We start from the raw sequence: 7,656 nt of genomic DNA, 5'->3' as shown, positions 1-7,656 counted from the left end.
AGCGACATCCCTAAAAGGCCCATGCGTGGTACCTTGGACAGCTTACGGCCATACCACCCTGAACACGCCCGATCTCGTCTGATCTCGGAAGCTAAGCAGGGTCGGGCCTGGTTAGTACTTGGATGGGAGACCGCCTGGGAATACCAGGTGCTGTAAGCTTTTTCACTTTTCTCCACAAGCTCCTGCCGTGTTTAACGTAGGGATCCTCTCTGGTTTTCCTCCGTGTCTTTGCAGAACTGTGCGCGGGAGTCCCACTCTCTGGTATTTCTCCGACGGAGGAACGGATCGGAACGCTCTCAGCGCAGCTGCCGCCTGGGCGTTGAAGGCGCGTCTGACGAGCGACATCCCTAAAAGGCCCATGCGTGGTACCTTGGACAGCTTACGGCCATACCACCCTGAACACGCCCGATCTCGTCTGATCTCGGAAGCTAAGCAGGGTCGGGCCTGGTTAGTACTTGGATGGGAGACCGCCTGGGAATACCAGGTGCTGTAAGCTTTTTCACTTTTCTCCACAAGCTCCTGCCGTGTTTAACGTAGGGATCCTCTCTGGTTTTCCTCCGTGTCTTTGCAGAACTGTGCGCGGGAGTCCCACTCTCTGGTATTTCTCCGACGGATCGGAACGCTCTCAGCGCAGCTGCCGCCTGGGCGTTGAAGGCGCGTCTGACGAGCGACATCCCTAAAAGGCCCATGCGTGGTACCTTGGCCAGCTTACGGCCATACCACCCTGAACACGGCCCGATCTCGTCTGATCTCGGAAGCTAAGCAGGGTCGGGCCTGGTTAGTACTTGGATGGGAGACCGCCTGGGAATACCAGGTGCTGTAAGCTTTTTCACTTTTCTCCACAAGCTCCTGCCGTGTTTAACGTAGGGATCCTCTCTGGTTTTCCTCCGTGTCTTTGCAGAACTGTGCGCGGGAGTCCCACTCTCTGGTATTTCTCCGACGGAGGAACGGATCGGAACGCTCTCAGCGCAGCTGCCGCCTGGGCGTTGAAGGCGCGTCTGACGAGCGACATCCCTAAAAGGCCCATGCGTGGTACCTTGGACAGCTTACGGCCATACCACCCTGAACACGCCCGATCTCGTCTGATCTCGGAAGCTAAGCAGGGTCGGGCCTGGTTAGTACTTGGATGGGAGACCGCCTGGGAATACCAGGTGCTGTAAGCTTTTTCACTTTTCTCCACAAGCTCCTGCCGTGTTTAACGTAGGGATCCTCTCTGGTTTTCCTCCGTGTCTTTGCAGAACTGTGCGCGGGAGTCCCACTCTCTGGTATTTCTCCGACGGATCGGAACGCTCTCAGCGCAGCTGCCGCCTGGGCGTTGAAGGCGCGTCTGACGAGCGACATCCCTAAAAGGCCCATGCGTGGTACCTTGGCCAGCTTACGGCCATACCACCCTGAACACGCCCGATCTCGTCTGATCTCGGAAGCTAAGCAGGGTCGGGCCTGGTTAGTACTTGGATGGGAGACCGCCTGGGAATACCAGGTGCTGTAAGCTTTTTCACTTTTCTCCACAAGCTCCTGCCGTGTTTAACGTAGGGATCCTCTCTGGTTTTCCTCCGTGTCTTTGCAGAACTGTGCGCGGGAGTCCCACTCTCTGGTATTTCTCCGACGGAGGAACGGATCGGAACGCTCTCAGCGCAGCTGCCGCCTGGGCGTTGAAGGCGCGTCTGACGAGCGACATCCCTAAAAGGCCCATGCGTGGTACCTTGGACAGCTTACGGCCATACCACCCTGAACACGCCCGATCTCGTCTGATCTCGGAAGCTAAGCAGGGTCGGGCCTGGTTAGTACTTGGATGGGAGACCGCCTGGGAATACCAGGTGCTGTAAGCTTTTTCACTTTTCTCCACAAGCTCCTGCCGTGTTTAACGTAGGGATCCTCTCTGGTTTTCCTCCGTGTCTTTGCAGAACTGTGCGCGGGAGTCCCACTCTCTGGTATTTCTCCGACGGAGGAACGGATCGGAACGCTCTCAGCGCAGCTGCCGCCTGGGCGTTGAAGGCGCGTCTGACGAGCGACATCCCTAAAAGGCCCATGCGTGGTACCTTGGACAGCTTACGGCCATACCACCCTGAACACGCCCGATCTCGTCTGATCTCGGAAGCTAAGCAGGGTCGGGCCTGGTTAGTACTTGGATGGGAGACCGCCTGGGAATACCAGGTGCTGTAAGCTTTTTCACTTTTCTCCACAAGCTCCTGCCGTGTTTAACGTAGGGATCCTCTCTCGTTCTACTCCGTGTCTTTGCAGAACTGTGCGCGGGAGTCCCACTCTCTGGTATTTCTCCGACGGAGGAACGGATCGGAACGCTCTCAGCGCAGCTGCCGCCTGGGCGTTGAAGGCGCGTCTGACGAGCGACATCCCTAAAAGGCCCATGCGTGGTACCTTGGACAGCTTACGGCCATACCACCCTGAACACGCCCGATCTCGTCTGATCTCGGAAGCTAAGCAGGGTCGGGCCTGGTTAGTACTTGGATGGGAGACCGCCTGGGAATACCAGGTGCTGTAAGCTTTTTCACTTTTCTCCACAAGCTCCTGCCGTGTTTAACGTAGGGATCCTCTCTGGTTTTCCTCCGTGTCTTTGCAGAACTGTGCGCGGGAGTCCCACTCTCTGGTATTTCTCCGACGGAGGAACGGATCGGAACGCTCTCAGCGCAGCTGCCGCCTGGGCGTTGAAGGCGCGTCTGACGAGCGACATCCCTAAAAGGCCCATGCGTGGTACCTTGGACAGCTTACGGCCATACCACCCTGAACACGCCCGATCTCGTCTGATCTCGGAAGCTAAGCAGGGTCGGGCCTGGTTAGTACTTGAATGGGAGACCGCCTGGGAATACCAGGTGCTGTAAGCTTTTTCACTTTTCTCCACAAGCTCCTGCCGTGTTTAACGTAGGGATCCTCTCTCGTTCTACTCCGTGTCTTTGCAGAACTGTGCGCGGGAGTCCCACTCTCTGGTATTTCTCCGACGGAGGAACGGATCGGAACGCTCTCAGCGCAGCTGCCGCCTGGGCGTTGAAGGCGCGTCTGACGAGCGACATCCCTAAAAGGCCCATGCGTGGTACCTTGGACAGCTTACGGCCATACCACCCTGAACACGCCCGATCTCGTCTGATCTCGGAAGCTAAGCAGGGTCGGGCCTGGTTAGTACTTGGATGGGAGACCGCCTGGGAATACCAGGTGCTGTAAGCTTTTTCACTTTTCTCCACAAGCTCCTGCCGTGTTTAACGTAGGGATCCTCTCTCGTTCTACTCCGTGTCTTTGCAGAACTGTGCGCGGGAGTCCCACTCTCTGGTATTTCTCCGACGGAGGAACGGATCGGAACGCTCTCAGCGCAGCTGCCGCCTGGGCGTTGAAGGCGCGTCTGACGAGCGACATCCCTAAAAGGCCCATGCGTGGTACCTTGGACAGCTTACGGCCATACCACCCTGAACACGCCCGATCTCGTCTGATCTCGGAAGCTAAGCAGGGTCGGGCCTGGTTAGTACTTGGATGGGAGACCGCCTGGGAATACCAGGTGCTGTAAGCTTTTTCACTTTTCTCCACAAGCTCCTGCCGTGTTTAACGTAGGGATCCTCTCTGGTTTTCCTCCGTGTCTTTGCAGAACTGTGCGCGGGAGTCCCACTCTCTGGTATTTCTCCGACGGAGGAACGGATCGGAACGCTCTCAGCGCAGCTGCCGCCTGGGCGTTGAAGGCGCGTCTGACGAGCGACATCCCTAAAAGGCCCATGCGTGGTACCTTGGACAGCTTACGGCCATACCACCCTGAACACGCCCGATCTCGTCTGATCTCGGAAGCTAAGCAGGGTCGGGCCTGGTTAGTACTTGGATGGGAGACCGCCTGGGAATACCAGGTGCTGTAAGCTTTTTCACTTTTCTCCACAAGCTCCTGCCGTGTTTAACGTAGGGATCCTCTCTGGTTTTCCTCCGTGTCTTTGCAGAACTGTGCGCGGGAGTCCCACTCTCTGGTATTTCTCCGACGGATCGGAACGCTCTCAGCGCAGCTGCCGCCTGGGCGTTGAAGGCGCGTCTGACGAGCGACATCCCTAAAAGGCCCATGCGTGGTACCTTGGCCAGCTTACGGCCATACCACCCTGAACACGCCCGATCTCGTCTGATCTCGGAAGCTAAGCAGGGTCGGGCCTGGTTAGTACTTGGATGGGAGACCGCCTGGGAATACCAGGTGCTGTAAGCTTTTTCACTTTTCTCCACAAGCTCCTGCCGTGTTTAACGTAGGGATCCTCTCTGGTTTTCCTCCGTGTCTTTGCAGAACTGTGCGCGGGAGTCCCACTCTCTGGTATTTCTCCGACGGAGGAACGGATCGGAACGCTCTCAGCGCAGCTGCCGCCTGGGCGTTGAAGGCGCGTCTGACGAGCGACATCCCTAAAAGGCCCATGCGTGGTACCTTGGACAGCTTACGGCCATACCACCCTGAACACGCCCGATCTCGTCTGATCTCGGAAGCTAAGCAGGGTCGGGCCTGGTTAGTACTTGGATGGGAGACCGCCTGGGAATACCAGGTGCTGTAAGCTTTTTCACTTTTCTCCACAAGCTCCTGCCGTGTTTAACGTAGGGATCCTCTCTGGTTTTCCTCCGTGTCTTTGCAGAACTGTGCGCGGGAGTCCCACTCTCTGGTATTTCTCCGACGGATCGGAACGCTCTCAGCGCAGCTGCCGCCTGGGCGTTGAAGGCGCGTCTGACGAGCGACATCCCTAAAAGGCCCATGCGTGGTACCTTGGCCAGCTTACGGCCATACCACCCTGAACACGCCCGATCTCGTCTGATCTCGGAAGCTAAGCAGGGTCGGGCCTGGTTAGTACTTGGATGGGAGACCGCCTGGGAATACCAGGTGCTGTAAGCTTTTTCACTTTTCTCCACAAGCTCCTGCCGTGTTTAACGTAGGGATCCTCTCTGGTTTTCCTCCGTGTCTTTGCAGAACTGTGCGCGGGAGTCCCACTCTCTGGTATTTCTCCGACGGAGGAACGGATCGGAACGCTCTCAGCGCAGCTGCCGCCTGGGCGTTGAAGGCGCGTCTGACGAGCGACATCCCTAAAAGGCCCATGCGTGGTACCTTGGACAGCTTACGGCCATACCACCCTGAACACGCCCGATCTCGTCTGATCTCGGAAGCTAAGCAGGGTCGGGCCTGGTTAGTACTTGGATGGGAGACCGCCTGGGAATACCAGGTGCTGTAAGCTTTTTCACTTTTCTCCACAAGCTCCTGCCGTGTTTAACGTAGGGATCCTCTCTGGTTTTCCTCCGTGTCTTTGCAGAACTGTGCGCGGGAGTCCCACTCTCTGGTATTTCTCCGACGGAGGAACGGATCGGAACGCTCTCAGCGCAGCTGCCGCCTGGGCGTTGAAGGCGCGTCTGACGAGCGACATCCCTAAAAGGCCCATGCGTGGTACCTTGGACAGCTTACGGCCATACCACCCTGAACACGCCCGATCTCGTCTGATCTCGGAAGCTAAGCAGGGTCGGGCCTGGTTAGTACTTGGATGGGAGACCGCCTGGGAATACCAGGTGCTGTAAGCTTTTTCACTTTTCTCCACAAGCTCCTGCCGTGTTTAACGTAGGGATCCTCTCTCGTTCTACTCCGTGTCTTTGCAGAACTGTGCGCGGGAGTCCCACTCTCTGGTATTTCTCCGACGGAGGAACGGATCGGAACGCTCTCAGCGCAGCTGCCGCCTGGGCGTTGAAGGCGCGTCTGACGAGCGACATCCCTAAAAGGCCCATGCGTGGTACCTTGGACAGCTTACGGCCATACCACCCTGAACACGCCCGATCTCGTCTGATCTCGGAAGCTAAGCAGGGTCGGGCCTGGTTAGTACTTGGATGGGAGACCGCCTGGGAATACCAGGTGCTGTAAGCTTTTTCACTTTTCTCCACAAGCTCCTGCCGTGTTTAACGTAGGGATCCTCTCTGGTTTTCCTCCGTGTCTTTGCAGAACTGTGCGCGGGAGTCCCACTCTCTGGTATTTCTCCGACGGAGGAACGGATCGGAACGCTCTCAGCGCAGCTGCCGCCTGGGCGTTGAAGGCGCGTCTGACGAGCGACATCCCTAAAAGGCCCATGCGTGGTACCTTGGACAGCTTACGGCCATACCACCCTGAACACGCCCGATCTCGTCTGATCTCGGAAGCTAAGCAGGGTCGGGCCTGGTTAGTACTTGAATGGGAGACCGCCTGGGAATACCAGGTGCTGTAAGCTTTTTCACTTTTCTCCACAAGCTCCTGCCGTGTTTAACGTAGGGATCCTCTCTCGTTCTACTCCGTGTCTTTGCAGAACTGTGCGCGGGAGTCCCACTCTCTGGTATTTCTCCGACGGAGGAACGGATCGGAACGCTCTCAGCGCAGCTGCCGCCTGGGCGTTGAAGGCGCGTCTGACGAGCGACATCCCTAAAAGGCCCATGCGTGGTACCTTGGACAGCTTACGGCCATACCACCCTGAACACGCCCGATCTCGTCTGATCTCGGAAGCTAAGCAGGGTCGGGCCTGGTTAGTACTTGGATGGGAGACCGCCTGGGAATACCAGGTGCTGTAAGCTTTTTCACTTTTCTCCACAAGCTCCTGCCGTGTTTAACGTAGGGATCCTCTCTCGTTCTACTCCGTGTCTTTGCAGAACTGTGCGCGGGAGTCCCACTCTCTGGTATTTCTCCGACGGAGGAACGGATCGGAACGCTCTCAGCGCAGCTGCCGCCTGGGCGTTGAAGGCGCGTCTGACGAGCGACATCCCTAAAAGGCCCATGCGTGGTACCTTGGACAGCTTACGGCCATACCACCCTGAACACGCCCGATCTCGTCTGATCTCGGAAGCTAAGCAGGGTCGGGCCTGGTTAGTACTTGGATGGGAGACCGCCTGGGAATACCAGGTGCTGTAAGCTTTTTCACTTTTCTCCACAAGCTCCTGCCGTGTTTAACGTAGGGATCCTCTCTGGTTTTCCTCCGTGTCTTTGCAGAACTGTGCGCGGGAGTCCCACTCTCTGGTATTTCTCCGACGGATCGGAACGCTCTCAGCGCAGCTGCCGCCTGGGCGTTGAAGGCGCGTCTGACGAGCGACATCCCTAAAAGGCCCATGCGTGGTACCTTGGCCAGCTTACGGCCATACCACCCTGAACACGCCCGATCTCGTCTGATCTCGGAAGCTAAGCAGGGTCGGGCCTGGTTAGTACTTGGATGGGAGACCGCCTGGGAATACCAGGTGCTGTAAGCTTTTTCACTTTTCTCCACAAGCTCCTGCCGTGTTTAACGTAGGGATCCTCTCTGGTTTTCCTCCGTGTCTTTGCAGAACTGTGCGCGGGAGTCCCACTCTCTGGTATTTCTCCGACGGAGGAACGGATCGGAACGCTCTCAGCGCAGCTGCCGCCTGGGCGTTGAAGGCGCGTCTGACGAGCGACATCCCTAAAAGGCCCATGCGTGGTACCTTGGACAGCTTACGGCCATACCACCCTGAACACGCCCGATCTCGTCTGATCTCGGAAGCTAAGCAGGGTCTGGCCTGGTTAGTACTTGGATGGGAGACCGCCTGGGAATACCAGGTGCTGTAAGCTTTTTCACTTATCTCCACAAGCTCCTGCCGTGTTTAACGTAGGGATCCTCTCTGGTTTTCCTCCGTGTCTTTGCAGAACTGTGCGCGGGAGTCCCACTCTCTGGTATTTCTCCGACGGAGGAA

At 57.2% G+C, this 7,656-nt stretch overlaps 23 non-coding genes across 23 annotated transcripts; all 23 read left to right on the top strand.

Annotated features, from left to right (window-relative positions):
* Positions 1-40: 40 nt before the first annotated feature.
* Positions 41-159, top strand: LOC137177799 (5S ribosomal RNA). Its single transcript, XR_010926419.1, has one exon. It is a non-coding gene; the product is annotated as a 5S ribosomal RNA (ribosomal RNA).
* A 218-nt stretch (positions 160-377) lies between these two features.
* LOC137177798 (5S ribosomal RNA) lies at positions 378-496 on the top strand. Its single transcript, XR_010926418.1, has one exon. It is a non-coding gene; the product is annotated as a 5S ribosomal RNA (ribosomal RNA).
* Positions 497-706: 210 nt separating this feature from the next.
* LOC137178064 (5S ribosomal RNA) lies at positions 707-826 on the top strand. The gene has a single exon (XR_010926672.1). It is a non-coding gene; the product is annotated as a 5S ribosomal RNA (ribosomal RNA).
* A 218-nt stretch (positions 827-1,044) lies between these two features.
* LOC137177796 (5S ribosomal RNA) lies at positions 1,045-1,163 on the top strand. The gene has a single exon (XR_010926416.1). It is a non-coding gene; the product is annotated as a 5S ribosomal RNA (ribosomal RNA).
* A 210-nt stretch (positions 1,164-1,373) lies between these two features.
* On the top strand, positions 1,374-1,492 carry LOC137177794 (5S ribosomal RNA). Its single transcript, XR_010926415.1, has one exon. It is a non-coding gene; the product is annotated as a 5S ribosomal RNA (ribosomal RNA).
* A 218-nt stretch (positions 1,493-1,710) lies between these two features.
* Positions 1,711-1,829, top strand: LOC137177793 (5S ribosomal RNA). Its single transcript, XR_010926414.1, has one exon. It is a non-coding gene; the product is annotated as a 5S ribosomal RNA (ribosomal RNA).
* Positions 1,830-2,047: 218 nt separating this feature from the next.
* LOC137177792 (5S ribosomal RNA) lies at positions 2,048-2,166 on the top strand. Its single transcript, XR_010926413.1, has one exon. It is a non-coding gene; the product is annotated as a 5S ribosomal RNA (ribosomal RNA).
* Positions 2,167-2,384: 218 nt separating this feature from the next.
* On the top strand, positions 2,385-2,503 carry LOC137177791 (5S ribosomal RNA). Its single transcript, XR_010926412.1, has one exon. It is a non-coding gene; the product is annotated as a 5S ribosomal RNA (ribosomal RNA).
* A 218-nt stretch (positions 2,504-2,721) lies between these two features.
* On the top strand, positions 2,722-2,840 carry LOC137177935 (5S ribosomal RNA). Its single transcript, XR_010926550.1, has one exon. It is a non-coding gene; the product is annotated as a 5S ribosomal RNA (ribosomal RNA).
* A 218-nt stretch (positions 2,841-3,058) lies between these two features.
* LOC137177790 (5S ribosomal RNA) lies at positions 3,059-3,177 on the top strand. The gene has a single exon (XR_010926411.1). It is a non-coding gene; the product is annotated as a 5S ribosomal RNA (ribosomal RNA).
* A 218-nt stretch (positions 3,178-3,395) lies between these two features.
* Positions 3,396-3,514, top strand: LOC137177789 (5S ribosomal RNA). Its single transcript, XR_010926410.1, has one exon. It is a non-coding gene; the product is annotated as a 5S ribosomal RNA (ribosomal RNA).
* Positions 3,515-3,732: 218 nt separating this feature from the next.
* On the top strand, positions 3,733-3,851 carry LOC137177788 (5S ribosomal RNA). The gene has a single exon (XR_010926409.1). It is a non-coding gene; the product is annotated as a 5S ribosomal RNA (ribosomal RNA).
* A 210-nt stretch (positions 3,852-4,061) lies between these two features.
* On the top strand, positions 4,062-4,180 carry LOC137177787 (5S ribosomal RNA). The gene has a single exon (XR_010926408.1). It is a non-coding gene; the product is annotated as a 5S ribosomal RNA (ribosomal RNA).
* Positions 4,181-4,398: 218 nt separating this feature from the next.
* LOC137177786 (5S ribosomal RNA) lies at positions 4,399-4,517 on the top strand. Its single transcript, XR_010926407.1, has one exon. It is a non-coding gene; the product is annotated as a 5S ribosomal RNA (ribosomal RNA).
* A 210-nt stretch (positions 4,518-4,727) lies between these two features.
* LOC137177784 (5S ribosomal RNA) lies at positions 4,728-4,846 on the top strand. The gene has a single exon (XR_010926405.1). It is a non-coding gene; the product is annotated as a 5S ribosomal RNA (ribosomal RNA).
* A 218-nt stretch (positions 4,847-5,064) lies between these two features.
* LOC137177783 (5S ribosomal RNA) lies at positions 5,065-5,183 on the top strand. Its single transcript, XR_010926404.1, has one exon. It is a non-coding gene; the product is annotated as a 5S ribosomal RNA (ribosomal RNA).
* A 218-nt stretch (positions 5,184-5,401) lies between these two features.
* Positions 5,402-5,520, top strand: LOC137177782 (5S ribosomal RNA). Its single transcript, XR_010926403.1, has one exon. It is a non-coding gene; the product is annotated as a 5S ribosomal RNA (ribosomal RNA).
* Positions 5,521-5,738: 218 nt separating this feature from the next.
* On the top strand, positions 5,739-5,857 carry LOC137177781 (5S ribosomal RNA). The gene has a single exon (XR_010926402.1). It is a non-coding gene; the product is annotated as a 5S ribosomal RNA (ribosomal RNA).
* Positions 5,858-6,075: 218 nt separating this feature from the next.
* Positions 6,076-6,194, top strand: LOC137177934 (5S ribosomal RNA). Its single transcript, XR_010926549.1, has one exon. It is a non-coding gene; the product is annotated as a 5S ribosomal RNA (ribosomal RNA).
* Positions 6,195-6,412: 218 nt separating this feature from the next.
* LOC137177780 (5S ribosomal RNA) lies at positions 6,413-6,531 on the top strand. Its single transcript, XR_010926401.1, has one exon. It is a non-coding gene; the product is annotated as a 5S ribosomal RNA (ribosomal RNA).
* Positions 6,532-6,749: 218 nt separating this feature from the next.
* On the top strand, positions 6,750-6,868 carry LOC137177778 (5S ribosomal RNA). Its single transcript, XR_010926400.1, has one exon. It is a non-coding gene; the product is annotated as a 5S ribosomal RNA (ribosomal RNA).
* Positions 6,869-7,078: 210 nt separating this feature from the next.
* On the top strand, positions 7,079-7,197 carry LOC137177777 (5S ribosomal RNA). The gene has a single exon (XR_010926399.1). It is a non-coding gene; the product is annotated as a 5S ribosomal RNA (ribosomal RNA).
* Positions 7,198-7,415: 218 nt separating this feature from the next.
* Positions 7,416-7,534, top strand: LOC137178063 (5S ribosomal RNA). Its single transcript, XR_010926671.1, has one exon. It is a non-coding gene; the product is annotated as a 5S ribosomal RNA (ribosomal RNA).
* The last annotated feature ends 122 nt before the right edge of the window (positions 7,535-7,656 follow it).

Source organism: Thunnus thynnus, chromosome 24 (genome assembly GCF_963924715.1).
Source record: "Thunnus thynnus chromosome 24, fThuThy2.1, whole genome shotgun sequence".
Lineage (NCBI taxonomy): Eukaryota > Metazoa > Chordata > Actinopteri > Scombriformes > Scombridae > Thunnus > Thunnus thynnus.
The sequence above is the reverse complement of the archived record's forward strand: the minus strand, read 5'-3'. Positions and strand labels throughout refer to the sequence as shown.